This window comes from Cucurbita pepo, chromosome 9 (assembly GCF_057944985.1).
Source record: "Cucurbita pepo subsp. pepo isolate OVF chromosome 9, ASM5794498v1, whole genome shotgun sequence".
NCBI lineage: Eukaryota > Viridiplantae > Streptophyta > Magnoliopsida > Cucurbitales > Cucurbitaceae > Cucurbita > Cucurbita pepo.
In genome coordinates, this window is record NC_141806.1 from 4,320,524 (window position 1) to 4,330,628 (window position 10,105).

Sequence of the window (10,105 nt, forward strand, 5' to 3'; positions counted from 1 at the left end):
TCATGTTGTTGTCGTGGAGACTTGGGCTCAAATCCTAGCAATCACATCTACTTTTTTTTAGCTACGGACCATTAAAGCATATTAACGTTACTCAAAATCAATACGAGCTTTTATGAACAAATGGTGAAGCAAATTAGAATTTTTTTTTTTGTTTATCCTTAATCATGAAAGCGATGAATGATGGCTAAATATTTGAAGTGGCTATAGTTTAGTGGTGAGAATTCCACGTTGTGGCCATAGAGACCTGAGCTTGAATCCCAGCAACCACATCTACTTTTTATAGTAACCAACGAGCAAATTTGAAGTTTGTTGGTTTATCCTTAATCATGAAAGTGATGAATGTTGACTAAACATCCAAGTGGCTGTAGTTTAGTGGTGAGAATTCCACGTTGTGGCCGTGGAGACCTGGGCTCGAATCCCAGCAGCCACATCTACTTTTTATAGCTACCAACGAGCAAATTTGAAGTTTGTTGGTTTATCCTTAATCATGAAAGTGATGAATGTTGGCTAAACATTCAAGTGGCTGTAGTTTAGTGGTGAGAATTCCACGTTGTGGTTGTGGAGACTTGGGCTCGAATCCCAATAGCCACATTTATTGAATTTGAGAAAATAGATTTAATTTTGATATCACGAAAGGTGTTATATAAGGTAACCATTTAATAAATAAGGAAAAGACACGGGGCTCGACTAGAATTAAATACTTCATTTTTCTTTAAAAGTTTGAATTTCTAGAATTTTATTGAGGGCTTTAATAGAAGTAATAAATGTTTAAAAAATAGTAAACTAAAAAAAATTATATTAAAAAATAGTAAAAAATTACAAAAAAAAAAAAAAAAAGTCAAAGTCAACCATGGAGAGACATTTTGGTGATTTCCATCTCTATTTCTTAATTAGAGAAAAAATAATTTTAGGAAAAGTAATAATGGGCTGGTCCAATTATGTCATGAGTAAGCATTTTCTAATCGATAGTAATATTTCTCTAATAAACATGCACGAGTGTACTTTGTAAAAATTAGGGTGTAGAAATAGAGCGGTTTTCACGATGACTATAACATCTGAGTCCTAACGAGGATTAATTTTTGCAACGAAGATTAATTTTCTTACTTTTCTTTTAAGTTTAAAATTTTTGAAATTTTATTAAGGCCTTAAAAGCCAAATTTCAAGACGACCTACAAGAAAAAAAAATACTTAAAAAATCAAGAGAATCGATATAAAAAATTAGAAAAAATAGTCAACGTCAACCCTAAGAGTAAAGTTATGATTATGACCCGTTCCCAACGAGGGGTATGTAAGAGCCCTAAACCAGAAAAGAAAAAGAGGAAGTGAGGGTTTGAGGGTGAGAAAGAGAGAAAGTAAAAAATTTCAAACGGCAGCCTTGAGTCCATTTCGGCCGAAGCTTCTTCATAAGAATTGTTAAACAGACGCTGAAAGATTAATTTGGGTGTTTGAATTACTCAAATCCATCAAGAATTGACGAAAAACGGGAGGTAAGCTTTTTAGGTTTTTATCTCGATTTTCCTCTTATCTGTGAAATTTTGAAAGAATTAGGTTTAAAAATTTTATTATGTTCTTCTTGAAAGGATTTCACACAAATTTTGTGAAGAAACCTCGAGTTGATTTAGACCGAAAGTCAGTGTTCTGACGAGGTTTGAGGACGGTGAGTTTTCTATTTTGAGCCTAATTAAGAGCAAAGTGAGGGACGTGCGGCTGGCTAATTGAGGGATGTGCGACAACGTCTCTTAGCACACGCGGATTTGGAGAGCAAAGTGATTTAAGAACCAACTTGCCAACCCAAACTGCAATCTGACCCAACCCGACTTAGAAATGCCAACCTACATGGACCACGTGTCGAAATGAGAATAATTGAAGGAATTTCACACATGCAAATTATTGAATATAGTCCCTAGGACCTGAACACGCGAATCAAGGTTCCCGCGTCGCAACGTGGACACACATATCCCTCCTTGTGCATGTTTGTACTCGCATGTGGAACCATCTTACCCGCGCATGGCGACGCGTGAGGGCACATGACGTGATTTTTTTTTGCCCGTTCGACCTCCATTCAACTAAAAGTTTTCATTAGGATTTCAATATTGACCTTATTAGGGCTTGAATTAGGATCTATCAGAGAAATTTCTGTAAATTTGGGAGCTCTTAACATGTAAAAAAAAAACGTAGCTTAGGAAAGTTAGTGTCATTTGTGTTAGTAGACGTTCAGATTTTTCTCAAGTAATACTTGTTGGGATCACTAGGACGTACTAGCTATGAGCATATCTCATCAGAATATGGAGGTTGAGGAGCTCAAAAGAGCATTTTTCTCAACTAAACTAAGAAAGACTAAAGAAGTCAAAATAGAGTACCTTGGAGTCGGAAGTCCGCGTTAACTCACCAAGCGACCCTAGGAACCAAGTAAACCTTCATGGTATCTAGGGATGATCAAGGTAATTTGTGCTTTATGTGATCAATAGGAATATCTCGATAATAAAGCATGCATGAGAGAACCAAGTTAAGATTACGGTTTTAAAGCTAGAAAAATTTATACGTTGACCTAAGTCAATATGGTTCTAGTAGATCGTGTACCTTAAAATTGTGAACGGTGATCAAAGGTCTAGACCTGTGCGCACTCAAAGATTGGATTAGCTTCAGGGAGTTAACCTCGAGCGTCCTAGAAACACGAGATCATTAACAAACATCATTAACAACTCTTTAATAAACTAAGAGCACACCACAGCATACTTAAACTAAATAAAACTTTTGCACCAACCTTATAAAATTTAGCTCTTCATACTACAAATTGAATTAACAGATCATGTAAAATTGATAGAATATGAAATGAGAGTAAAAAATTAGAGAGTTATCAAGTTTTGTTGTTGTTCTTCAATAGAAGTTTCCTTCATTTGAGCTCTCACGTCCACCTATTTGCCCTATTCAACAATGGATGGATTAGAGTTTTTCTTCTTCTTTTCCAAAATGTGACTCTCTTTCTCTTTTTAGGTATCATTTTCCTTTTATATTGTTTGTTCTTTCCATTTAGGACTGAGAAAGAATAAAATCGTCCACCTACGATGTTTCTAATTAGGTAGTCAATGACCCACGTGGATTGCTGATGTGGATTAAAATTTCTATGTCATCCCGAAAAGTTTGCTTTATGAATTGCTTCAGAATTAGGGTCAACAATTTGTTTCCAAATTTGAGAGCAGTGTTGTTTCAAAATTTGTCACAGCATCATGGTTCAGCATGGATGTTCTAAAATTTTGCTAAATAACTTAATTAAATATACAATTAGGCTCGATTATGCAAATTGATATTCTCTTCATGTTAAGCTACAATGAACTATTTCGTGCATACTAATTAGAACAAATGGAGCAAATAATGAGAAAATAATTTGCATGAGTGCATAATTAACTACAAAAATTTTGGAGAGTTATCAACAACTTTGGTGAAGAACACAAACGCTGCAAAGATTAGAAGATAAACTTTCAATTCTGGGTTGACATTCTATTTTATGAACAGAGAAACTAGAAATTTTACTTCAAAATTCATATTGTATGAGACCAATCTCTTTAGCTTGAGAGTAAGAATACCCACAAATCTGTGAGAGAAATTAAGGAGATTTGATTTTTGGAACACACTGTACAAACCATATGGATGACACTTAGAACGAGCTAACGAATACAAGTTTAGTACCACGGATGTTAGGACTACAAATTTGAAGAAGAAGCCAACTCTAGATGACTCTTAGAACAAGCTGTCGGATACAAGTTTTAGAGGTATAGGAGCCATCGACACGCGACAGTTTCTAACCGAGAATAACACGGGTGAGTTATCCTCTTTACCTTCCATTGGATGCGAATGACACGGGTGAGTTATCGTCTTTGTCTTCGGCTTTACCTTCCATTGGATGAGAATTAGAATAACACTGGTGAGTCATCGGAGTTCGGGAGACAGGATCACACATTACATGCTTGAGACACCGAGAATAACACGGGTGAGATAGCACAGAATCAGGCTTTTGGAATGGTGTACCACACCGAATCAGGCTTTTGGAGTGGGGTACCTTCAGTCTATTTGAAGACTGTGTTTTGTGTAGCTAAATTATAAAAAATACTCTTGCTTTTATAAAAAAAAAAAAATAATGTTATTTTGAAAATTCAAAAATTATTTTTCACAATAGCTGTTTTCTTGGCAGTGGACTTGTGATTGTGCAGCACTCATTTCTTAGCAACAAGTGAGTTAAACTAATTCGTTTGCGCGTCGCCTACGGCCAAACAACGTATGCTCAAGCCTCTGGCTCCGATTTAAGAAGAAGATTTAGAAAACAGGGCAGAGAGTTCGAAAGCAAGATTTAGCGAGAGATTGAAAATGGTGTTATATAGCATGTAAGTAAAGACAACAACAACGACTTAGCAGTATATAATTATTCGGGTAAAGAATATTAGTAGCGTTCTTTCATTCTCACGTTGGATTTTTTGTTTTTTTGTTTATTTTTAAAAGTTGCTATATTAAACCAACCTAATTTCCTCAAAGAATATTGTTTTTTTTTAGTTATTATTATTATTATTATTATTATTATTATTATTATTATTATTTGCAAATTTAGCTCTTTTCTTTATTATTATTTTTTAATTTACATAATAAATTTAGTCAACTCTTTAATTTATTCTTATTCAAATAGTTTATTTTATTCACATTGATTTGTCTTGATCTTGTAATACGATAATATAAATACAATAATTTAATTTAATTTAATTTAATTAATAAGAATCCATTTAGATCTAAGTCAAAAATGTCAAAAATTATAACATTATATATTATTTCTATTTTTAAAATAAATTAAATTATATTTTTATGAAATTAACGATGATAAACTTATATAAAATTTTAATAAGTTTAGTTAATGAAATAATCCAAATTAATTCAAAATATGGATAAAATTAAAAAAATCATTTAATATCATGAGACGTTGTGACGGGCTCGTCCCGATTCTACTGCATAGGTGTCGAATTTCAGCTGCTAGGGTAAAGTCTTCCATGACTCATTATAAAAATGATAGATCTTTTACAATAATGATTTCAGTCTCGTGCATGTTGCATGTCTATGTTTTGTGTATGCATACCTGAACCCAATTAATGGGTTACCTACCGAGTATTTCTAATACTCAATTTTTTCTAAAATTATTTGTTTTGAGAGATACGAGGTGTGGTAAGTGGAATGCCAACTAAATATGTAGTCCAGTCATCACAATTTTCCATCTTGATAATAATCGTGCGATTCTTAGTAAATAAAGCTATTGTATTTATCATTTGTTTAAATATTTGCTTGATTGACGAGGTACAACTTTAGTCATCTGCATAAAAGGTCAGATTATCTTATGTACGTTGATGACATTCAAAGTGGTGGGCATAACATTGCACTAATTCAAGATCAATTTGTGAATGGAGGCTCGAAGGAAGAACAAGAGCTCGATGCGAATGACCTGAAACCGAACTGAGGTCAAAAATATTATCTAGCCATATAAATAAACCTGGCCTCGTGGAAAACAGATCACAGAGGAGAAGAATACCCATGAAGCCTTCCCTCGGAAAGAATCTCTGGCGAGATTGGATTTTTAGAAATCTTAAAAATATTAATGACAGATGTCCTAATCTTGCTTGTTCAGGTTGGTTGATAGGAACGTCAACCAATTGAGTGGGGGAGGATGTCACGGTCATGCATGTCCAAGGCGTGTTGTCAATGGCCGCATGACAGATATCTCGGTCTTGCTTGTCCAGGACATGTTGTCCATGGTTGCATGCCTATTCCAAACCCCTTTTATATGCTTTCATCCTAGATAGGTCTTTACCATTCCATATTGGGTCAGTATGAGGGTATTGTGTCTACACATGCCAGGGCTAAAATACCCAAAAATATGCTATAGGAGGATATGACTAATTGTCAACTGCTTCCTACCCGATAGTTATATGTAGTAAGTCGTTGTTATTGCCTTTTTGCTTACATTCCCATATAACACCATTTCCAATTTCTCAAATCTTGCTTTCAAAATTCTCTTTCGAAATCTCTCTACCCCCAATTTCTAAAACTTTCTTCTTGAACCGGGGCTAGAGGCTCGAGCATATGTCGTTTGGCCGTAGGCGATGCAAGAACGAATGGGCTTAACTCACTTGTTGCTGGAAAGTGAGTGTCGCACAATCGCAAGTCCGCTGCCATCAAAGTGCGATTGTGACACTGCGCATGCAGATGTCAACTCCTTGACTCAACGCATCACGGCTAGACTCCTCAGCTCCTCGGCTCCTCGGCTTAGGCAGCTCGATATACAAATAATATATCATTTTCTAGGTTTTTTAACATCTCGAAGCCAATTTTGACCTTATTTAAGGCAAATAAGTTAAGTATAGGGTTCGTTTACTCAATTTAAGTTGAATTAAGTTAGCAAAAGAAATTTGCTAAGGAAATTAGTTGAATGTCTGATAGGGTCGACAATATTTGGAACAACCTCAAAGGACAAACTCAAGCAGTTAAATTTAGGGAGAATACCGACTAAGGTCAATCAAGTAAGTGACCTTACTATCGATTTGGTTAAAAGTTGATGTTTGTATGATTACACGTCTTATATGTTTGATATGTGTGAATTGTTTAGGAAACGATATGATTAAGATATGGTTATGGAACGATATGACTATGATATGTCTATATGATTATGATATGTTTATGAAACGATATGATTATGATATGTCTATGTGAATATAATATGTATTACGAAATGATAATGACTATAATATGTTATGTGAATGATAAGATATATGTTATGGTATGATACGTTTGACGATATGACGAATATTGTGATATGCTTTATAATATGATAGGTTTACTGTATCACATGATATGTTGGGAGACACGTTATGCTTATGATATGATACACATGACATGATAAGATGTATGATATGAATGGCCTAACAATAAGATGTTTTGACAAGATACACAACCCAGAAATTACATGAAAAGTTATGATAATGATATGATATGAAGAAAAATTCTAGAGAAGTTTTCTTTCCTGAGAATTCTATGGTGTGGCCGTGGAGACTTGGGCTTGAATCCTAGCAGCCACATTTATTCTTTTAGCTACAATCGGGTGAAGCAAATTAGAAGTTTGTTGGTTTATTCTTAATCATGAAAACGATGACTAAATATCCAAGTGGCTGTAGTTTAGTGGTGAGAATTCCACGTTGTGGCCGTGGAGACCTGGGCTCGAATCCCAGCAGCCACATTCCTTTATTTAGCTACAAACTGGTGAAGCAAATTAGAAGTTTGTTGGTTTATCCTTAATCATGAAAGTGATGAATGTTGACTAAATATCCAAGTGGCTGTAGTTGTAGTTTAGTGGTGAGAATTCCACAGTGTTATATAAGGTAACCATTTAATAAATAAGGAAAAGGCATATGCATATAAAACAAATTAAATCTTACCAACACTAACACTTTTTTATTTAAATGCTAACCCCGACTTTCTCAATCCTACCCGTTACTCGTGCAATACGACTTTTGTCTTTGCTTAAAAACGTAAGACACAAGCCATGACTAGAATTAAATACTTCATTTTCTTTGAAAGTTTGAATTTCTAGAATTTTATTGAGGGCTTTAAATTTTTTGATTTCAAAATGAAATAGAAGTAATAAATGCTAATAAAATAGAATTAAAAAAATATAAAACAAAATAGTAAAAAACAAATTAGAAAAAATGATGAAAGTCTCCCTATAGAGGCATTTTGGTCATTTCTGCCTCTATTTCTTAATTAGATATTTGGTAACGATGAGTTGGATGATCAACGAGGAAGAAAGAAAAATAAAAATTGAAAAGGGAAGGGAGGAAAAAAAAAATGATTCTCGGAAAAGTAATAATCGGGGTGGTCCAATCATGTCATGAGCAAGCGTTTTTGTGATCGATAGTAACATCTCTCTAATAAACATGCACTAATGTAGTTTGTTAAAATTAGGGTGCTAGAGCTAGAGCGGTTCCCACTTTAACTATAACATCTGAATCTCAACGATGATTAATTTTACCAATTTAAGGATGACGAAGAAGAAAAGAATGGTTAAAAAAATTAAAAGAATCAATATAAAAAATAAAAAAAAAATTGAGAAAAATCTCAACGAGGGGTATGTAAGAGCCCTAAACTTGAAAAGAAAAGGAGGAAGTGAGGGTTTGAGGGTGAGAAAGAGAAAAACCAAAAATCGTTCCAAACGACAACCTTAAGTCTGTTTTGGCTTAAGCTCCTTCACAAGAATTGTTAAACGGACGTTGAAAGACTAATTTGGGTGTTTGAATTACTCAAATCCATCAAGAATTGAGGAAAAATGGGAGGTAAGCTTTCTAGGTTTTTATCTCGATTTTCCTCTTATCTGTAAAATTTTGAAAGAGTTTAAGTTTTAAAATTTTATTATGTTATTCTTGAAGGGATTTCACACAAATTTTGTGAAGAAACCTCGAGTTGAGTCCGACTGAAAGTCAGTGTTCTGACGAGGTTCGAGGACGGTGAGGGATGTGCGACAACGTCTGTTAGCACACGCGGATTTGGAGAGCAAAGTGATATGAGAACCAACTTGCCAACCCAAACCGCGATCTGACACAACCCAACTTAGAAACGCCTGCCTACATGGACCACGTGTCGATATGAGAATAATCGAGGAAATTTCAATTATGCCAATGATTGAATATAGTCCCTAGGACATGAACGCGCAAATCTGAGGTTGCCACGTGTCACAACGTTGACCCGCATATCCCTCCTTGTGCATGTTTGTACTCGCACGTGGAACCATCTTACCCGCGCATGGCGACGCGTGAGGGCAAATGACGTGATATTTTTTTGGCCTGTTCGACCTCCATTCGACTATAAGTTTTCATCCGGATTTCAATATTGACCTTATTAGGGCTTGAATTAGAATCTATCAGAGAAATTTCAGTAAATTTTGGAGTTATTAACATGCAAAAAAAAAAAAATGTAGCTTAGGAAGGTAGCGTCATCCGTGTTAGTAGACACTCAGATTTTTCTTAAGTAATACTTGTTGGGATCACTAGGACGTACTAGCTATGAGCATATCTTATCTTTGGTGGTTAGAATATGGAGGTTGAGGAGCTCCAAAGAGCATTTTTCTCAACTAAACTAAGAAAGACTAAAGAAGTCAAAACAGAGTACCTTGGAGCCAGAAGTCCACGTTAAGTCACCGAGCCACCCTAGGAACCAAGTAGACCTTCATGGTACCTAGGGTTGATCAAGGTGATTTGTGCTTTATGTGATCAATAGGAATATCTCGATAATAAAACATGTACAAGAGAACCAAGTTAAGATTAGGGTTTTAAAGCTAGAACAATTTATACGTTGACCTAATTCAATATGGTTACAGTAGATCGTGTACCTTAAAATTGTGCACGGTGATCAAAGGTCTAGACCTGTGCGCACTCAAAGATTGGATTAGCTTCAAGGAGTTAACCTTGAGCGTCCTAGAAACGCGAGATAAGATCTAAACCATCTACACACTCCTAAGAACCTAGTAGACTTCCATCACAAAGGTAACTAAGAATACTTAAAATGCCCTGTAGTAGTGTGATGGTATCACCAAAGTCTCTGACTCCTATCCCCTCTAGTAAAACCTTAGCACGTGCCTTACTAAACAGTAATAGTACAGGTACCGTCGAGCCAGGCCTAAGCCAAATAGTGTAGCGCGTTGAGGTGATTCAGATGTCACTATCTCATGTGGAAATGCCAAGTAGTCTACACTATAAACTTGTCCTAAGTGTATGACGACGCAGATACCTATTAGTTTGTCGGTATACGAATGTCTATTGGAGTTGAGGAGGTCTATTGGATTTATAAGGCTCCTAGGTGGCTTAACACGAACTTTAGATCTAGGTTGTTTTGTTATAACGCCTTGAGTCTTTCTTAGTTTAGGAGCACTAGAGTTTAGACCCTCTAATTGTCGATCACGATCCTAAGGTGCTCAGTCTACTGGAGATGTCCTGACCTAGCTCATTGTCTAGCCAATCTACTTTTAACGCCCTATCTCTGTGCAGATAAACACTCTCTACAAGGAAAATAAAAAGTCTCAAAACAT

At 35.4% G+C, this 10,105-nt stretch overlaps 2 non-coding genes across 2 annotated transcripts; both read left to right on the forward strand.

Moving 5' to 3' along the window:
* The first annotated feature begins 358 nt into the window (after positions 1-358).
* On the forward strand, positions 359-430 carry TRNAH-GUG (transfer RNA histidin (anticodon GUG)). The gene has a single exon. It is a non-coding gene; the product is annotated as a tRNA-His (tRNA).
* Positions 431-7,192: 6,762 nt separating this feature from the next.
* TRNAH-GUG (transfer RNA histidin (anticodon GUG)) lies at positions 7,193-7,264 on the forward strand. The gene has a single exon. It is a non-coding gene; the product is annotated as a tRNA-His (tRNA).
* Positions 7,265-10,105: the final 2,841 nt, after the last annotated feature.